This window comes from Choloepus didactylus, chromosome 10 (assembly GCF_015220235.1).
Source record: "Choloepus didactylus isolate mChoDid1 chromosome 10, mChoDid1.pri, whole genome shotgun sequence".
Taxonomy (NCBI): domain Eukaryota; kingdom Metazoa; phylum Chordata; class Mammalia; order Pilosa; family Megalonychidae; genus Choloepus; species Choloepus didactylus.
Genome location: NC_051316.1, coordinates 33986996 through 34006443, shown reverse-complemented (window position 1 = coordinate 34006443; position 19448 = coordinate 33986996).

Sequence of the window (19448 nt, the reverse complement as noted above, 5' to 3'; positions counted from 1 at the left end):
CATCCTATGCCACAAACCCATACCTGAGTTCTGTAAGCCTCAGGAATCTTTGCCTCAGTGTTCCTGGGAATATCCAGGTCTGAGAGCATAGTTCCTATGCCATTGGTCAAAATGTCCAGGGTTTGAAGTGTTATCCCAAGGTTCAGGCCTTTTCCATTTTGTGCTGGAAATTGAGGAGATATTTTCACAGTACTTGTTAATGGTAACAAAGATGCCTAAACAATTGTCCTTTGGAAATATAATTTGAAGAACCACCCTGAAGATAGGTGAAGACAAAGATATGGAAAGGCTCTGATTTGGAGTACAGAAACACTCAGGCTTCCCACTGATGATAATGCAGGTTGAGCATTGCACAAAGGGGCCTGGGCAAGGATGGGAGATGAAATCCAGCCCCTGCTGCACACCACAAGTTGTGAAGTGCAGGGTGGGGACCTGGAAGGGGTCTGATTTTCACAAGGATCCAGCAGAGGCTGGCAAGGACCTTAGAAATGCCATAGTGTGGGATTGAGCTTATTCAAGCCACTTTGTATTTACATTGGCTTATTTTAGAATTTCTCAGGGCATGGCCCGACTTCTCAGGAGAAAGTTTAATCTATAATAAAGGGGCAAAAAAAAAAAAAAAAGAAAAAAAAGAAGGGGGCTCTTTTATTGAGTGCCCACTCTCTCTTTGCAAATGCACTGGATATTTCTGTGTATCTATATTTGTATTTATATGTCTGCCTGTCTATCTGTCTATCTATCCATCTATCCACCTACCTACCTATATATCTATCATCCAGATCAACCCTCCAGAAAACCTGAAAGATGAGCATTATCAACACCATTTCCAGAAGTAAAAGCTGTGTCTCAGAAGTTATATGACTTGTCAGAGGTCACATGGCTATTAAATGGTGGAGCTGGGATAGAATTTAGTTCTTGTTGAATCCAAAGAACATGCCATAAGAAACCTAAACAATAGGAAAAAATTGCTCTATATTGGAGATGAATTTATTTCATTTTCATGGTTTCACTTTGTGTGTGTGTGTGTGTGTGTGTGTGTGTGTGTGTGTGTTTATGGTGGTAGTGAGGTGCAGCAGAATAAGAAAGGTGGAGAAAATACTCAAATGGGTGAATTTACTTCTAGGCCAGTTTACTATGTTGGCTCTTAACCTTGAGTTTCTCTGCATTCTTTAAATAGAAGTAAAGAGTCTGGTGGAAAATCTCATAGGTGGATACATGAAATTATTTGTATTTGGTATTGGTGTAAGTTTGTGTGATGGTTTAGATAATTATAAAACAAATAAGAGATAATTTAGTCAGTATTCAACTTGGGAGAAATAGGAAAGCTGTGCATTTCATCAGCTTTGCTAAATAACATCTCTCCTTCCTTGTCTCACGTAGCAGTGTCTTTTAGGCAGGCAAAGGTCACCCTTACAATGGGAACTGGTTTATCTCTCTCAATTTGCTTGTTGAATTCTTTAAATCTTCCTGGAAGAGACAAGATAATTAAGTAGCTTTGTTTAAATGAAGGCATTTCCAACTTCTTTTCCAATTTCTGTTAGACTGTGGCCCTCAATTGGGAGTGAGAAAGACTACCAAATAATTCAATTGAACATACCTTTATTGAATACTTATCATATGCAAGGCACTGTGTTAACTTCTGGGGAATATAAGTATGAAAATGACACAGGCAAATATGCACCTAACTAAACTGTAGTTTGACTGTAACAGAAACAGGCTCAGTTCATGCCAGGTGGAGATTCTGGGAAAGCTAATAATTTCATGGCCTGTCAAATTATTATTTAAAAAAATTTGTTCAACATTTATTTAGTACGGCAGAATTATAATGTATAAGAATAACCTCCAGATTGACCTCTCAACTCTGTTTGAATTCTCTCAGCCACTGAAACTTTATTTTGTTTCATTTCTTTTCCCTCTTTTGGTCAAGAAGGCATTCTCAATCCCACAATGTCAGGGCCAGGCTCATCCCTGGGAGTCATGTCCCACATATTGGGGAGGGTAGTGAGTTTATTTGCAGAGTTGGCTGAGAAAGGGAGGCCACATCTGAGCAATAAAGAGGTTTTCTGGGGGCGACTCTTAGGCATAATTATAAGTAGGCTTAGCTTCTCCTTAATGCATTAAAGTTTTAATGGCATTTCCACTGTATTTTATTGATACCAAAAAAAGGTGAAAATGAAGTTTAGAGAATAACAATGAAGTTTGATCTCCAAGCCTTAAGGTTCTCTTTCTTCCATGAAGCTAATCAATAGGACTACTGTTAAGTATTTCAAGATAAAGTCTATTTAATATGGGAGAATAAAGTGCCTTTAGATGAGGCTGGAAATAATTTACAGATGTTACTTCATAGCAGGTTTTAACAATAGAATTTTAGGAAACCACAAAGTACTAAGAAGTGCACATGTTAATCATAGAAACTCAGTTCACCAATACTGAGATTTCACAGGATGCATCAGTATAAATTGAGGGAATAAGTTAATTGGACAATGAAAAAGTTAAATAAAAGAGAGCCCTATATCTCCCTTATTGTTTGAGTAAAATGTTGTATGTTTAAGCTATTTTAGATTGGGTATGGGTCTTACATCATGTTGTAGAGTTCTTCTAGCACCTGGAACAATGCTTAGTAAATTCCGTTAATACAAATTAAAGGACAGATTTGGTCCTGTGTCTGCATTCTGGAAAAACACGGGTCAAATTAGATTAATTTTAAATGGGTTCATACCTAGTTGGCAATGAGATTTATAACAATTTAGTGTCAATATAAGAGTATTTATGAGCTGAATGAAACTCCATGGTAGTCAGATTTGTTCAATGTGGGGGACCTATTCAGGCTAATTTACTTAAGGAGGGAAAGGGAGTCTCCATATGAAAATAAGAAATTCTTTGCTGGTTTTGTTTAAGTGTATATAAAAAGGAGCTATGTATCAGACATCACATACTGATACTGGGTGTCAAAGCTGATTGTTACCAAATCAAGTCAATTTAAGGTCCAATTAACAGAATAAAAAGTTCTTTGCCTATAGAAGCAAACATCTGAGGCCTTTGGATATGTTATTTTCCCAAGAATGTAAATAACTCTTTCCTGAGCTGTTCTCTTTTATCCAGACCCTTTCATATTAGGCTAGGGTGATGCTTATATTTTATTCCTTGTCTATAGAGCTAATATGCCTTCATGGAAGTCAAATCCATGTCATTGGCCTCATTTGGCACCATGGTGCTATGTGTAAAATAAGATAATGTAGCTTTGGGAATCAGTTAGGTCTTTATTGGGCTATTTTCTGCATTTGGAGGATACTGTAATTACATATGATGGTTGGGAAATGGATCATGTCTAGAGCTGCATTGTCCAATATGGGAGCCACTGGCCATGTGTGTCTATTTAAATTTAAATTAATTAAAGTAAAATAAAATAAAAAATTCAGTGTCACTGGCCATATTTTGTATGCTCAGTATTCACGTGTGACTAGAGGCTACCATATTGGACAGCACCGATATAGAACATTTCCATCATTACAGAAAGTTCTATTGGACAGTGCTGTTCTAGAGAATAGCAATCAGAGTGTTGAGATGTAACATCATGTGGGGAGATTTGAGTTATTTAACCTTAATGAGAGGTGCCTCGATTAGAGGGTAACTTAATAGTTGTTGACTGTATGAAGAGCTATGGTAATCATCCTCTAATTTCAGAAAGGACTAAGAAATTATACGCAGTTAAAATTGAAGCAAAGAGGGACTTAGATTCGACTTTCTGAAGTCCTTCCTGCCCCTGAGGATAAAGAAACACTGGAATAAACTGAATATGCAGAATGTGGCAATGTTTTTTGGGTTGTTGATGAAAATGTGTAGAACAGTGATTCCTCATGTTTTTTATTAATGTCAGAAAACTCAAATGTATGGATGTTAGTCTTTTATGAAAAGTTTGCTTTAAAAAAATTTACATATCCTTGTCCCCACCCCCCCAACCCTGAGCAGAGTGTTAGCTTTAGTGTCTATGGTTTGAGAAACCACCCAAGGAAGAAAAGCTGCTATGAAATCAGTCCCACTTTGAAATTAGTTTATATATCATAAATCACAACAGTATCTAACTAGACTTGAGAAATGATATTTTGAGATGTATTGTTTCATCAGCCCCAGGTAACAATTATTGTTTATGTGGATTCTTGAAACTCTTAATAATGCTGAGCTCTGCCACCCAGGGGTCCGTGGCTTATGTCTGGTAGTCACTGGTATATACATTCACCTCTCAGAGGGGGTTAAAGGGAATTGGAGTGGAGGCTAGAGGCAGAGATAAATGACTTTTCAGTGTTCTTTCTGGACCTCAACTTCAAGATTGAGTACTTCTGATATGTTCGAGTTTTGGTACTTTATTTGTGGCCTGTGTGCAGATTTTTTTTTTACCAATTTGACCTGAAATGAAATTTTTCATTTGATTTAAAATCAGGCCATTGTAGCCTTTCGAAAACTCGATGATGGCTTCCAATGTCTTAGCTTTAGTGCCCTGAAAGATCATTTTATTAAATATAAAGCCAGATGATCTCCCTTATCTAAGATGGCCTTCGGATAAGTGATATGCACACATTCTCCACCCAGCAGGACCTTCAGCTATGAACACTTAAGCGAGAAAATCTCGAGTTCCCTTTGAGTCATGAGACTTTCAATTCCTTGAGATTGTGATTATTTCTTCTTTTCTTTTTTTGAATCTACGTTAATAAGACAGGTCTGTGAACATCTCATTGAAAAGGATTAGTTTAGCCCTGAGGAGAAAAGGGATTTGGAATCTTGACTTGTGCTCCTCAGCCTGGGCTGGGGGTTCAGGACCATTGGTTAAGGTTATGGGAAAGTTGCTCATCCTGTGTGTAATCCCATGTGGACCACAAAATCTGTTTGGGAAGCAATTATGAGGGTTAATTTTCTTTTAGTCTTGCTTTATTCTGGGGACTGGACTCTGGTGGCAGCTGAAGCAGCCTGCTTCAAGGTTCAGTGAAACCCTAAATCCCTTCAATAGCTTTAAGAACAATGTTTCTTTCAGAAGTGTCAAAGGCACTGTGTGTAGAAATCACCATTCAGGTCATCTTAGCTGTAGGAATAGCCCTGTGTATAACTAGAGATGAAATATTTCCTTTCCCCTGACTCTGACCTAGTCTAGAGGAAGAGAAATTTTTTCACAAACTGGACTACAAAGCCATCCATGCTGCTGATGAAGATAAGTCATCCTGAAGGTTTTAGTGTCCATAAATCCTTAAGAATGGTAAGGAAAAAATATTTTAAATACACTGCAATTTAAAGAGCATTTATTGAGTGTCTACTCTTGGCCAGGCACTGGGGATACAATGCTCTTTAATGGGGATGCTAAACAAGTCAACAGGCAATTACAGCACAGCGCGGTAAGTGCTGTGCTAGAGGGAGGCAGAGATCTCCAATGTAGCACAGAGTTCGAACCCAGCCTGTGTGTCAGCGTGTGGACACTAGAATTATGGAAGTCTTCTTGAAAGATGTACTATCTAGGCTGTATCATAAATGATGATTTTTTTTTTTTTAAGTAAGGAGATGGAGTTGGGGGATGGAGTTGAAGTTTGAAGGAGGATATAATATGATGCGTGCAGTGCATTTCAAAGAGATTACTACTGGTAGAGCATAAATAGCAAATTGTTGAGTATCAGGAGATTTACAGAGAAAATTAGCAAACTTCCCCTGAGCTTCACATGATGATCTCTTTCCTGTTCTCTAAGTACTGTATCCAAAAAGTAAGAATAAAATACATACATATGCACACATGCACACATTTTTCAAATGTAAGTAAAAGTGGGTGCTCTTTTGAAAACACCAAAAAACAATGTTTGAAAGCCGCTTAGCTGAGGTCAAATTAAAACCATCAGCAAAGATGGCTTTACTCTTGTCACAGTAAAGGAAGCAAAGAAAGAAAAAAGTTTTGCATTCTGGTCAACTCTTGAAATCCAAGATTTTTTTTTTTTTCCCAATAGCTTTCCAAACGGCTTAACAACAAGCATTTCTGGGCCTTTTGATTACTGAATTTGATGCTCCTGATATAGAAACAGTTGGGGAACCAGCAGAAAGAACAGTTGTTTCCTCAGTTTCAAGGGGGCAAACTTTGTTGTTTCAGTGATGGGGCCTTGTAGCAAACAGTTAAGCACATCCATGCTCAGCCTCCTACCATAGTGTTGGGCTGAAACTTTGGAGGGAGGGAGGGAGGGAGGGAGAGAGAGAGAGAGAGAGGGAGGGAGGGACAGAGGGAGGGAGGGACGGAGGGGAAGGGGGAAGGGGAGGAGGAAGGGGAGAGGAAACAAGAACGGGGAAGAGAGGGGGGAGGGACGGAGAGAGAGGGACAGGAAGACTGAAAGAAAGAAAAGGTATTCTCTGTGTAAATAAAACTCCATCCTGTTACTTAAAGGATTTGGGTATTTTAGTCTGTCATTAGCAAACTCTTTGAAGTATGGGTCTCTAAAGGGCCCTAGACTTTTGTAAGGCTATTTTTGGATTTTGAACAAATTTAACATTTTCTACAGCATATAATGGTTTATTGTTTCCTTAAAACCTTAGGATGAGAAAAACATATCACTTTAACTTACCTCCATTTCAGAAAGAGGCTGAGATTTTCATACTGGTCAGAAAACAATATTTCCCAAAAGCAACAGATATTTATAAAGCCATGAATTCTCATAGCATGAGAATTGGAAATCGCTTATGAGAACTGATAGAGGGGATAGAATAAGTTCTTTGTTTCTTGGCAAAAAAAACCTTCTTTTGTCTCAAGTACTGTCATCGAGAGAAACGTAAATCCACCCAAAAGGGAGCCAAAATCATATTTGAATTCAATGGGGAAACTGCTTTCTAACTTTCTAGGTTATGCTTGGGTGGCATTCTTTGGCTGGTTTGGGTAACACTTTCCCCACAGTGGAAGGCTTATAAATTCCTGTAAGTGGGTTGAATATGCTACGCTGTTTCATTCAAAGAAACTCAATCCACATATTTTACAGAAGCAGGAGTTTGTCTTTTGAAGCTGCTTGGGGAAGAATGTCTTGTGGTGAATATCAAGCCACCTGAACAAACATGAGCACAGTATGGTCCCCCCAAGAGGGCTTTGTCAGTATGGAAGTGGAGAAGATAGCCCAGTCTTTAGATCTAGAAAATCTGGGAGGAACTCACTTTCTTAAGAGAGATGTGACTCCCACTGGGCTTGACATGTGCCCTGTCTAAATCTTTGGAGGGACAGAGGTGGCAGGTATGTACATCACATCTGCTCTGACCAGGAGGTATACCAATGCCAGATTTAGGAATGAGCCATTATATGCAACTATATTTCTCACCAGTCCCTTTTTGGAGGCCAGAGAGGACAAGGGGAATGGAGAGTATAGTGGACTACTACAGGGAGGAAGAGAAGACAGACAGCTGTTGATTTGAGCATCTGTGAAATAAAGATAAAGATGAAGCAGGCATTAAACAAGACTGACCTTTATAATTGGGAAACTTCTTAGGTTAAGATGCTTTCCCAGCCAAAATAATTGTGGGATTTAGTTACAGGCATCCAGGTGGACCAACACTTTATCCAGGGACCAGTATTCTTGGTTTGAAGTTGGAGCTGCCCATGGGACCAGATTATGTGAGAAGGTCCTTGTAGTAGGCTCAAAAATAACTCTCTCCCACCACCACCCCTCCCCCAAAAAAGGGTCTCTGTAGATATGATTAAGTTAAGGATCTTGAGGTTGGGTGAGTATCTTGGTAGGCCTAAATGCAACTACAAGCATCCTGATAAGAGAGATAGAGGTTTTACAGACGTAAGCAAAGGAAGCAATATGACCATAGAGGTAAAGATTGGAGTGATGTGGCCACAAGCCAGGGAAAGCCAGCAGCCACCAGAAGCTGGAAGAGGCAAAGAATGGATTCTCCCGTAGATTCTCCTGAGGGAGTGTGGTCCTGCTGACCCCTTGATTTTGGCCCAGACATTGATTATCAACTTCTGGCCTCCAGAACTATGAGAGAATCCGTTTCTATTGTTATAAGCCATTGAGTTTGTGGTGATTTTTTACAGCAACCACAGGAAACTAACAGAGTCCTGAAGGCAGACTATGGTAAGTTACTGAGAGCTCAGTCCCGTCAGCACAGAAATGTGTAGTAAACTGGGGAGAAAGGTGATGGTTCAGGCACTGGAGACACTGGTGCACTGAAAGAGGAGGTGACAGGCAGGCAGACAAGACTGGGTCAAGAAGACAGATTTGAGGTGCAACTGAGGGATAGCATAGGTCCATGAGAATATTGAACTTTGGCAGCTTTTGTAAGTAGTTTGGCCTGTCCATGTAGGCTTGGGAGAAGGCCCTGAAGTCATGGGCTGTCGTCCACAGACAGTGAAATGATAGGGCCATTTGGCATAGAAAATAATGCCTCTTTCCTGGATTGCTTCCAGAAGGAGTATAGCAGCAGGGCAAGATGGAATTTGATAGGCCTGAAATACTCACATGTCCTTTATCCTTTATTATCCAAACCTTGTCCTCACTATCGTCCTTCACACCCACTGCCAGAGGAGAGTGACAGTTGCAACTATGATGCCTAGAGGCAGCTTGGACCGAAACAGCTTGATCCATAACATGAGCCCAGGACCCTGAGCTGCTGATATATTTTCCTCCCCTACTTTTCTGCTCTGTGGGCTTCTAAATACCATTTATTTTCTCCTTCCTCATTTCATGTGGTTTATTGCTACAGTAGAGGAGTTGATATTACAATTTTAAAATGTATTATACAGCACTCGAGTTGTTTTAAGGGAATATATAATATATATCACCTATTCATTGATTACTTATATACTTTTATGTATAGTGAAGTCCTGATAAAAACGGAATCCTTTAGACCAACTAATTTGGAGATTATTGCAAGTTTGTAAAGGTCTCAGAGACAGTTTTGGGCATCAAAAAAGCTCAAATGAGTCAAGTTCACCACTCCATAGTGTGAGGGTACAATCTAAAGTGCCTGTTTTGGCTTTTCCACTTTGGTTTATTTGTTCACTCACATCTTTGCGATTCAAGCACCTACTAAATACAGATATTGTGCCAAGTGCTGGGGCAACAAGCCTAAGAAGCCTGCTTTCTGTCATGGAAGGGCTGCAGAGTCTAAAAGCTTGGCAGCCTGTTCAGACTTTTCTTTAAATTGGAATTTGTGTGCCTTGTCCTTTTTAATACCGATGCCAAATCTCTCTATTGTGTCATATATACATAGCTTTACATTACATTAGCTGCCTGGTCCCCAAAGACATTAGTATTCTGAACCCCTGTCTTAAATTCTACTTGGGAAGGACAGTTTCTGAGGCTGTCCTCATTTCCAACTTTAATTCCTGAATCATTATCAACCTCTCATAGAAACTGGAGACATGGAGTCTGGGAACCAAGACCAGACTGAGTGAGTTGATAGCAAATGCCTGTACACCGATGAATGATATGGCAGCAGAATTGAATGTCCTGGCTGGAGATTGGAGCCTGGTAAAAAACAACCACTACCAAAAACAAACAAACAAACAAAAACAGATTCAGAGTGCTGGAGAATCCCTGGATCCTGAGAGAAAAACTAATCCTTAGGGGGAGCTGGGAGTCAAATGTACTATTCTAGAGATGTAGGAACACTAAGGACAAGAAAACTAAGTAATTTCCCAGATGGATGACACTGGCCTGGTCACCAGGCTACTACAAGGACAATAAAGAGCCTGTTTCTGAGGACTAGTCATTGCCTGGGGCAGGTGGGTAAAGCCCTGGCCGTGTCAGATGACAAACTCAAGTATATCTTGGGTGTGAGGACAGATGACTGACAGGTATGAGAATTCAGGTTTGCACCATTTGTACTTATCCTAGTCAGTGCCTAGAACAGTGCCCGGCACGTAATAGGTACTCAATAAATACTTGTTGAATTGAATCCTTTTGTGGATTCCTTTGGGGTGGGTGAGTTGGAGGTGGGGTGGGGTAGGGTTATGGGTGGTGTTCATTGAGTTCTTTCCTTCATTTTCACAAAGACGTATTTCTAAAAGGCAGAAGGGCTAAAGAGGAACCTAGTCTGTTGTCCCAGTGCTTGTGAGTGTAAAGATAAGCAGTTGACTTAGATTCCTGACCTGCAGGTCCTCTACGTATCGTGAAGGGTAAGAGGAAGCTCCTTGATAAGGCTGTGGCAAGAAAGGAGTTTTGAACAACAGGTAGTAAAACTCACGTGTACACCTTAATTATAAGGACAACAAAAATTACTTTCCAAATCAGAAACCTAACAGAGAGCAAAGAAGGTTTTATAACTGTCTACCTACTCATCACCTCTAGGTTTTGACAGATTACCCCCTTCAAGAAATAGCCACCGTTTAATAACAACAATCATTAATAGTAGTACTGTAACAAAACTCACCAATATGGAGGGCCTAATCTAAGCCAATCACTAAAATCTTTGCCCACATTAATTATTGCATTTAAACCACACAGCAACTTTGAAAAGGTAGGAGTAGTTATTCAACCAATAAGTAAGGAAGCTGGGGCTTAGAGTACAGAACTTGTCCAAGGCTACGCAACTAGTAAATATAACTGGGTCATAAATGCGGGTCAGTTTTGTTTCAAATATGTGGCCTTTCCGCTTCATATCCTTCCCTCCTTATCCCGTACTTATGGGCAAGGGAAAAGAAAATAGGCACCTTTTTTGCATGTCATATTGTTTATACAGGGTTCCATAGGATTGACTTAGTTAAACTTCAAGACAACTCTGCACAATAAATAGATAATATTCCCACTTAACAGAGGAGGAAACTGTGGCTCAGACAGTCACATGGGGTCTGGGACAGGAGCTCATGTAGTCTTGATTCCAGTCTCCTTCTTTCCTTTATACTAATAGAGTTTCTCCTTGATAAGCATCTACTGTTTGTGAGGCACATGCTAGATGCTTTTTAAGAAATCATCTCTAATTCTCAGAAATACTCCATAAGGAAGATATTTGGAGCCCCATTTTGACAATGAGGGAACTGATGTTCAGAGAGTTTAAGTAATTGGTTCATCATCCAAGTTAGAGAGCTCAGATCTGTTAGAATCCCCAAAGCCTCCCAAGTAACTATTTAAGTGGTTATTTACTGCTCCCCATATACCTACTGCTGGGATCATCACAATTCCACCATTAGAAATTTAATTCTTTGAGCTAAATAATTTCTCCTTCTGGTCAGAAAAGACCACTACTATGGAGATAGGGAGGGATTCTGATGGGGAGTGTGGAGTAGGGGATCTTTTTGGAATATGGGGTCCAAGCCCAAGGGGCGATCCTTTGTGGGGGAGATTGTAAGAAACCAGAAACTGGCAGAAGGCATTGTGGTCTTGTGGGAAAGTGTGAAAGCGACCATCTCTACCAGTGGGGCATGTTGGAGGGTATTGTTTAGGGCAGTGGTTCTCAAACCTGAATGTGTATCAGAATCACCTGGCGAGCATCTTAAAACACAGATTGCTGGGCCCTATCCTCAGAGTTTCTGATTCAGTTGGTCTGGGTTGGGCTCTGAGAATCTGCATTTCTAACAAGTTCCCAGGTGATGCTGAAGCTGCTGGTTTGGGGTCCATGCTCTGAGAGAACCAAGAAGTAAAATGGTGTCTGGCAGGTGAGAAATGCCTGGCACCATGGCGTCTAGCAATCTTCTGCCAGGTAAAAGGATGCTTATTGTATACAAGTTGCAATGATAGGGTACACAGAGATACCAAGGGGGGAATAAAAAGATGGGATGGGAAAGGCATGTGGATAGGGGTACGAGAAGCCTGTGGCTAGTTAACAGTTTCTTTGCAAATGAATGTCTTTGTACCAGACATTTTATGTTCCCTTTCTTTTTTCTTAGACTGTAAATAGCACAGTCAAAAATTTGTAAGGAAAACACAAATAATAAGCACTGCCTCCCATTCAAACCACACAAAAATAGAATTGGCATTTAATACATGTATTGAAACTAACTCAGAAGCAACATCCATATACCTGGATAGAAATGAAACAGCCAGTTAATAATCGAAAAATCTCAATTTCTACCTCTTGTAGATGGCCTGCATGGTTGATAAAAGTCAGAAAATGGACCCTCATAACGGTGCATTTGTGGGAAACATAGATGAGTTTTCTCTTTAATTGTGTTATTTACATTTAGCAGACTTTGATTTGCCCCCAGATTACAGACGGTTTGCTTGACCATGTGAATTTAGATACAAACGGGTGGCTCTGACTTCCTGACTGCCTTTTTCCTGAATGCTAGAGAGTGGTGTGCTTAATAAACTGATGATGTGCAATGAATTTTCAATGAATGCCTCTGGGTGGACTGTTCAGACTTGCAGCTCAGAGAGAAGCTGGGGCAGAAAGCAAAGGAGAAGGTTGCAAATCCCTTAATGAAATTTTTAATAAAAACAGCTTTGAATGCATGCGTTTTTCAAATCATTGCATTCGACCATTTTTGTGAGTTGACATACTTGATCAAGAGAATAAGTACTAAGAATGCAAAAAAGACAGCACAATAAGAGAGAGGCATATCTGGGAGCAAGTGAAGGCAAGAAAGGAGCTGTGAACTTGGATCAGGAAACCTGCATGGTGGCCAATTCTCATGGAGATTTTTGTGTTTCCTATCTTTCGTTTCTGCGGAATGCTAGTCACTTAAACCTTGAAGAGTAAAAACAGTGTGGTGGAACGCTGGTGTGGTGGAACACTGTATTTGCCACCACCACCGCGACCACACCACACCACTCCATTACTAGAGTTTTGTTATTGAGAGGAAGGAAACTTTGTGCAAGAATATTACGGGGCCTGTCTTTTGCCAGGAAAGCGATGGGAATTGGGTATCAACAAAGAAGTAAGCTGTGTGGTGGTACTTCTTAGAGAACCAAGGTGTCATTCTCAGTTCCCTCTTATGTTGTATTTGCCTTCCATTCTGCCCAGATCCTCTTTTTCAGATGGCCTTGAGGTCGCCTGATGGACTTCATTTTTGCTAGTCAGATGTCAGACTGTCCCAGTGAAAGGGGTTAATAAGAAGATAGCAGGGGTCTCACTGAGGATACATCCTAGACCCTAAACTCCTCAAGACCAGCAGTGGTTTTGTCTGAAATAATAGATAGGCATTAACAGCCACTTCCTTTCCTTCTCTTTCCCTTCTTTAAAAATAATAAGTATTGTTTTTAAGCCTTCCTCAGAGCCAAGACACAGGTATACATTGACCTTGAAGGTCCTCATGGCATTCCCTAACAAATGTAATTAAATAAAACATTTTTTATTTTTATTCTTAATTTATTTTTATTAAATAAATAAATAAATAATAAATAAATAAATAAATAATTTAATTATTTAATGTGAAGCCCACTGAATGAGAAAGACAGGGCAGGTGCAATTGTCTTCTCAAGTATTTGCAGACATCATTAATTCCTTCTGAAGCAACAATCAAGCAAATTCTTCCCTTGGCAAGATGTTTGACTGTTGCATGGAAATAGCTGTAATCAGACCAAGATTAGAACAGAGGGAGGTTTACTTCATGTATTTCTTCCTGTAGTTTTTGAACAAGTGTATGTGGCACTAGGCGAGAACGTTTCCCGGCAGTCCCCAGTAAACACACCTCAGGAGTCCTTCTCATTCATTGACATATTTATAATACTTGAAGTTTAATGTTTCCCCTTGCCCCATTTTTTGAATCTTTTGTGTTTTATCAAAACCGGAATGAAATACCCTCTATGTATGTTTATACCAAAAATGTGGTGGGGGGAGGATAATCTCCAAAGACCCCACTGAAGTGTAATTCATTGCAGTTTGTTTTATGGGGAAGGGAAAATAAAGGGAATGAGGAGAAGAAAAGATTTTTTTGTTTTTTTCAAAAAGGGATTTTGTGGCTTTTGGCACTGTTAATAATTTGTGTGGAAAAATAATGTTTTCTTTTGTGTTTAATCCTGTGCCAAGGCAGCTGCTGGTGCAGTAGCATTCTGCAACAAATTAGAGGGCAGTTAAAGCAAGATTTTCCACCATCAAGAACAAAGTAAGGCCGGTTAGCATGAGGACAGCTTGTTCTAGTTGCTAATGTGCTTAAAAACTTGCTGCACATAATTTGAAACAGCTTTTGTGTGAGGATGCCACGGCTTTGGTTTCTGAGGTCTAGTTCTAATTCTAAATCAAATGGAAGCAGCTGAATTAGAAAATGACAAGTTATGCACCAACATCGGCTGCTCTGGCTACAAAGATAATTTTTTTCTTCATTGCTATTGATATGAAAGTTAATTTGCCTCAATATTAAAATATTTAATGGGTGATAGCTGTCTGAAATATGAAACCTGCAGCCCCTATTTACTGCAGGAGAGCTCTCAATAACTGTGTGGCAGCTATACCACGCTTACAAATTATTTAAAGATGTATTACCTTTGTTGGTAAGGAAGCAGATGTTAAAAAGACTCAGTGCCTCTTTAAAAGTTGATCTGACTCTCAAGAGTTTTAATCAATGTAGCTTTTTATTTCACTGGGTTGAAATTAAATGGGATTCCTTGGTTGTAATGCATTGGAAAAGAGCATGCCGGAGTCCAAATACCTTTCAGTGCTCAGAATTTAAAACTTTCATTTGTAACTCGGATAGACTATAGAGGATTAAGTCTAGGTGGGAGAGAAATAGGAGAAGGCAGATTTCTAGTTGAAGTTTTTGCCTACTTAAACATGGGTTGGGCACAGCTGCAGCAGTGGGAGGTTTTAGGCCTCAGAGACCCTGTGTGAGCAAGGATTGTGGCTTCAGCTCCTAAATTGAAATTCATCAGACTGAATATTAAGTTTTTCTTAAATGCCAAGTGCACTGCTGACATCCTCACTAATGGGATTTCAAATGATACAGTTGTAACTACTCTAGAAAGTACTGATGAAAGACATTAAGGTCCAAAGGAGGCCTTTGACAAAATCTCAGAGATCAGAATTTCTTGGGAGACCATCTACTTTGAGAAAAAGGCAGTTTTTGGCTAAAATTAAAAAAGTTAAACAGTAAAATTTTATTTGAAGGGAACTTTAGGAAACCCATCTTTCAACCACATCATACCATTAGAACCTGGGGTAGGAAAATTAGGCACTTTTTTGGTCCATATAATGTCAAATTTGGGCTTCCCTAGTTTCACTTTCCTTTAGAAAACAACCCAGATTAACTAAATATTTAGTATTTTGTAAACCTTTATTTATCTCTAGTTGAACTGAAGTGAGCTGGAAATCAAGAAGTGGAGCAGAAGAAGTGTGGATAGAGCCTAACACACAGGAAAAGAGCAGCTGCTTATTTGGTGAAGGGCTACTGTGTATGGTTGTGAAGGTCATACATTACACAGCACAGAGGGTACTATTCAGTTTGTAGCCTATGTGAATGTCACCAAAGAGTTATGCAGTGTACAGCCTGTATAGCCGCACATGGTCATACCTCAATTAGTGTGATTTTAAGGTACATGGACAAACCCATCTGTCCAAATCTCTCCCACTCCAAGACAATCACAGTGCCTGATTATCTTGTCCAAGGACTTTTACGAGGGATAAGATTTAAATAGTTTACATAAGGGATATTATCAGCGAAGAATCATACTTTATTTAGCTAACACACTGACCTCCCCACGCGTTTTTGGTAGAAGAGACAGGGTCTCCATAAGAAAGCAGGATGCTAAAAGAAAGGAATGTAGGACAGATCTGTATTGACAGGAAATAGGAAAATATTAGAAGCATGAAGGACCGTTTACTCTTGGAAGAAACCTACCGTGGTATCTTAGGCAGTAACAAAATAATTCGGGAACATTAAGAACCTGGGTCAAGAAGATGCAGGAAGGAGGAAAAAATTGGTATATTTCGGAATTTTTCTTAGGACTATCCCCCAAGAACAAACATTCACATAAAATTTCAATGATCCCTGTCTCCAGATTAATAGGAAAAGACCTGAGGAAATATTTTAAAACCATTTGTCTTAGCTTCTTATACAGCTTCTGCTCTTGCCACAATTCAACATTTAAGGCAGTACTTGCTGGGCACTTCTTATCTGAGTGATATGATGGAGTATGCAATGGCATATGCCATAGCTCCTGACTTCAACTGGCTGACATTTAAGTGAAGTGGCATAAAGTTAACATTGGTACAAAGAGTTCTGAGTACTTAAAGAAGGGAGACATCACATGTGTTTGGGGTTTTCTGGAGAAGGTACTGTGTTAGATGAGCCTCAGTGGACTATACACCTGGTTACTGGGACTAGCACTGTATTCCAGGGCTCCAGAAGTCCTGAGAATTGTAAGAAATTAGGTGGGCGGAAATTTTTCAAAGATCTTAATAGAATTAAGTTTGATTAGAATTCAGTTTGATTAGCTTGTGTTTTTATGCTAGCTATTCTTTTCACATTTAGGAGAGAAGTAGTTTTTAAAAAGTAAGAGGTTAGTAATAGCAAGGATTAAGGGTCATATCTGGATAGACATTGGCATAGGAAATATTTTTGTGATATAACCTGAAATGTCCATTTTCCCTCAGGAAAAATATAGTTAAGTTTTTTTCAACCATACTTATTTTGAATCTTTAGCCTCCTAAACATCGTCAGCAGCATTCTAATAAGACAGAACAGACAAATGATCTTTAGCCTCATTTGATTTTTGTTTTGCTCCATCCTATTGGAGACCCTTTGAGGTACTGTATAGGACAAAATCAGAAATGTCCTACTGAGGGGTGAAGGAGCTGGGGTGGCTTCAACTCCTGTGTCTCCTGGGTTACTCCTGAGGTTATCACTTTCCTGAGACTTCCCAGGTGCTAGTAGCGCATGCTCCAGGGCCAGGTAATGCTTTCAAGCAGAGAGATGCTGGAAGCCCTTGGCTTAAGGGAATTATCCACAGGCAATCTCCAGGAGGGCTGAGAGAACATGGGTGAGACACCAGCAGAGTCTGTTATGGTGCAATCTTGAAGAAAAAGAAGAAAGAGACAAAGATTAGGATTGTGTGGTCAATGTGGAATGGAATGGAGTAAAACAAGTGTTTTGTTTGTTTGTTTTTATCATTAGATTTCTCTGTAATTTTAATATTCATTATGAATAGTCTAAAAGGGAATAGATTATGCAGTCTTTCTCAAACTTATTTGAGCATGGAACACGTTTTTTGAGGACTATCTTGCAAGGCCAGTGGTCCATGGAATGTATTTTGTAAATACCTCTTTCCTGCATTTACTTAGTGTCTCTATGTTCCAGTCATACCCTGAGGCCCTGGATGGGAGTAGGGAGATGGAGAGGTAAATCAGACTTGAATCTTCCCTTTAGGTTGCTTATGATCTGGTAGGGAAGATAAGATATGCATGTCGACACTCATAATGTGTGTTAATAAAGGATGGGAGGGTTATGGGAGACTAGAAGAAAAAAAGATTTCCAGCTGGGAGACAGGAAGGTTTCCTGGATGAAGTGGCATTGACCTGGACCTCGAATTTAGGATGGGCTTGGGGAATATTAAGAGAGAAGGTGATACATCACAAAGTAATTTGGGCAGGGAATAAAAAATATATTTACAGCCCCCCCCCCCCCCCCAAGGAGCTGGGGGAAGGTCAGAAGTGTTGGACTTCCTCACTTGGACTGGTGTTGATGTTGTCACAAACATTGGGACTGGTGGTTTGATGTGCCGAGCCCTCTATCATGGTTCTTGCCCTTATGGAGCTTGTTACTGCAAAGGAGAGGATAAACTTGCATATAATTGTGCCTAAGAGTCTCCCCCTGAGTACCTCTTTTTGCTCAGATGTGGCCCTCTCTCTCTCTCTCTCTCTCTCTCTCTCTAACTGAGCCACCTTGACAGGTGAACTCACTGCCCTCCCCCCCCATGTGGGACCCAGCTCCCAGGGGTGTAAATCTCCCCGGCAACGCAGGATATGACTCCCAGGGATGAATCTGGACCCGGCATCATAGGATTGAGAATATCTTCTTGACCAAAAGGGGGATGCAAAATGAGACAAAATAATTTCAGTGGCTGAGAGATTTCAAATGGAGTCGAGAGGTCACTCTGGTGGACATTCTTATGCACAATATAGATAACATGTCTTAGGTTTTAATGTATTGGAATAGCTAGAAGTAAATACCTGAAACTACCAAACTCCAATCCAGTAGTCTGGACTCCTGAAGATAATTGTATAATAATGTAGATTACAAGGGGTGACAGTGTGATTGTGAAAAGCTTATGGATCACATTCCCTTTATCTAGTGTATGGATGGAGGAATAGAAAAATGGGGACGAAAACTAAATGACAAATAGGGTGGGATGGGGGGAGATGGTTGGGTGTTCTTTCTGATGTAAGGAAAATGTTCAGAAATAGATTGTGGTGATGAATGCATAACTATATGATTGTGCTGTGACAGTTGATTGTACACCATGGATGATGTATAGTATGAAATATATTCATATTTCAATAAAACTGAATTTAAAAAAAAGGTGATAGCAAATTATTTGAGGCTACGGAAATAGCGTAAGCAAGGCATAGAGGCTGGAATTAATGGAGAATAGTGTTGAAGTCCCTTCTTTCATAGATGCTCTCTGAGTCTACAAAAGGTAGGCTAGAAGGCCTGAACAAACATTACCTTAACCTTTTCTCAGTAATTAACTGTGTGTATATCTTTCTTCAGAAACTTAATAATTACCTTTCCATGTTGACATACAAACTTATGATTAGTCTTGGGTTGGTGAAGCTGGGAAATAGTTCAAAATAGTATATTCTGGGCAGCCCTCTTGGAATCTCTCAACACTCTGATCGCATCTAGATCAGTAATAGCTGCTGTCTCGGCCTAGCCAAAGGAGGATGTTGAGGGCTGCCTTCCACAGAAGGCTACCAGTTCCAGGGTATGTCCATCTCACCCCCAAACTCAAAACTATTGCTTGGACTCGGGCAAGATGGCGGCATAGAGAGGAGTGGAAGCTAAGTAGTCCCCCTGGAACAACTACAAAAAACCAGAAACAACTAGTAAATAATCCAGAATAACTGTGGGGGGACAAACAAGACCATCCACTCATTATACACCAACCTGAATTGGGAGGAATGCCTGAGAACACAGCATAAAATCTTAAAGTAAAACCTGCGGAATCAAGTCGTGAGACCCCCTCCCCCATAGCCCGAGCTGCAAAGCCTCGTGGTGCCAGAGAGAAGCTCTCTCCCAGCAAGCGAATATAGCTCAGCTGAGCTCCAACTGGGGTTTTAAGTAGCAAGTGTGAACTGCTCACTACAGGTATGCATCCCCCAAAACAGACAGAGGCTTTGGGTGACAACTGACCTGGGAGAGCTGGAGGGTCGCCTTGGACTGGGTCTGAAGGGGGTTAACTGTTTCTTTTTTGGCTCAGTGGAGAAAGCCCCAGTCATTTTCAGTTTCCAGGGCTGTGACTCGGGGAAGGGCGGAGATAGCACAAGCAGAGAGCGAGACCATTGGAATACTAATGACCTCCACCAGGGGGGTCTGTCTTCTCTAGGAGGAAAGGGGTGGGGCCCTT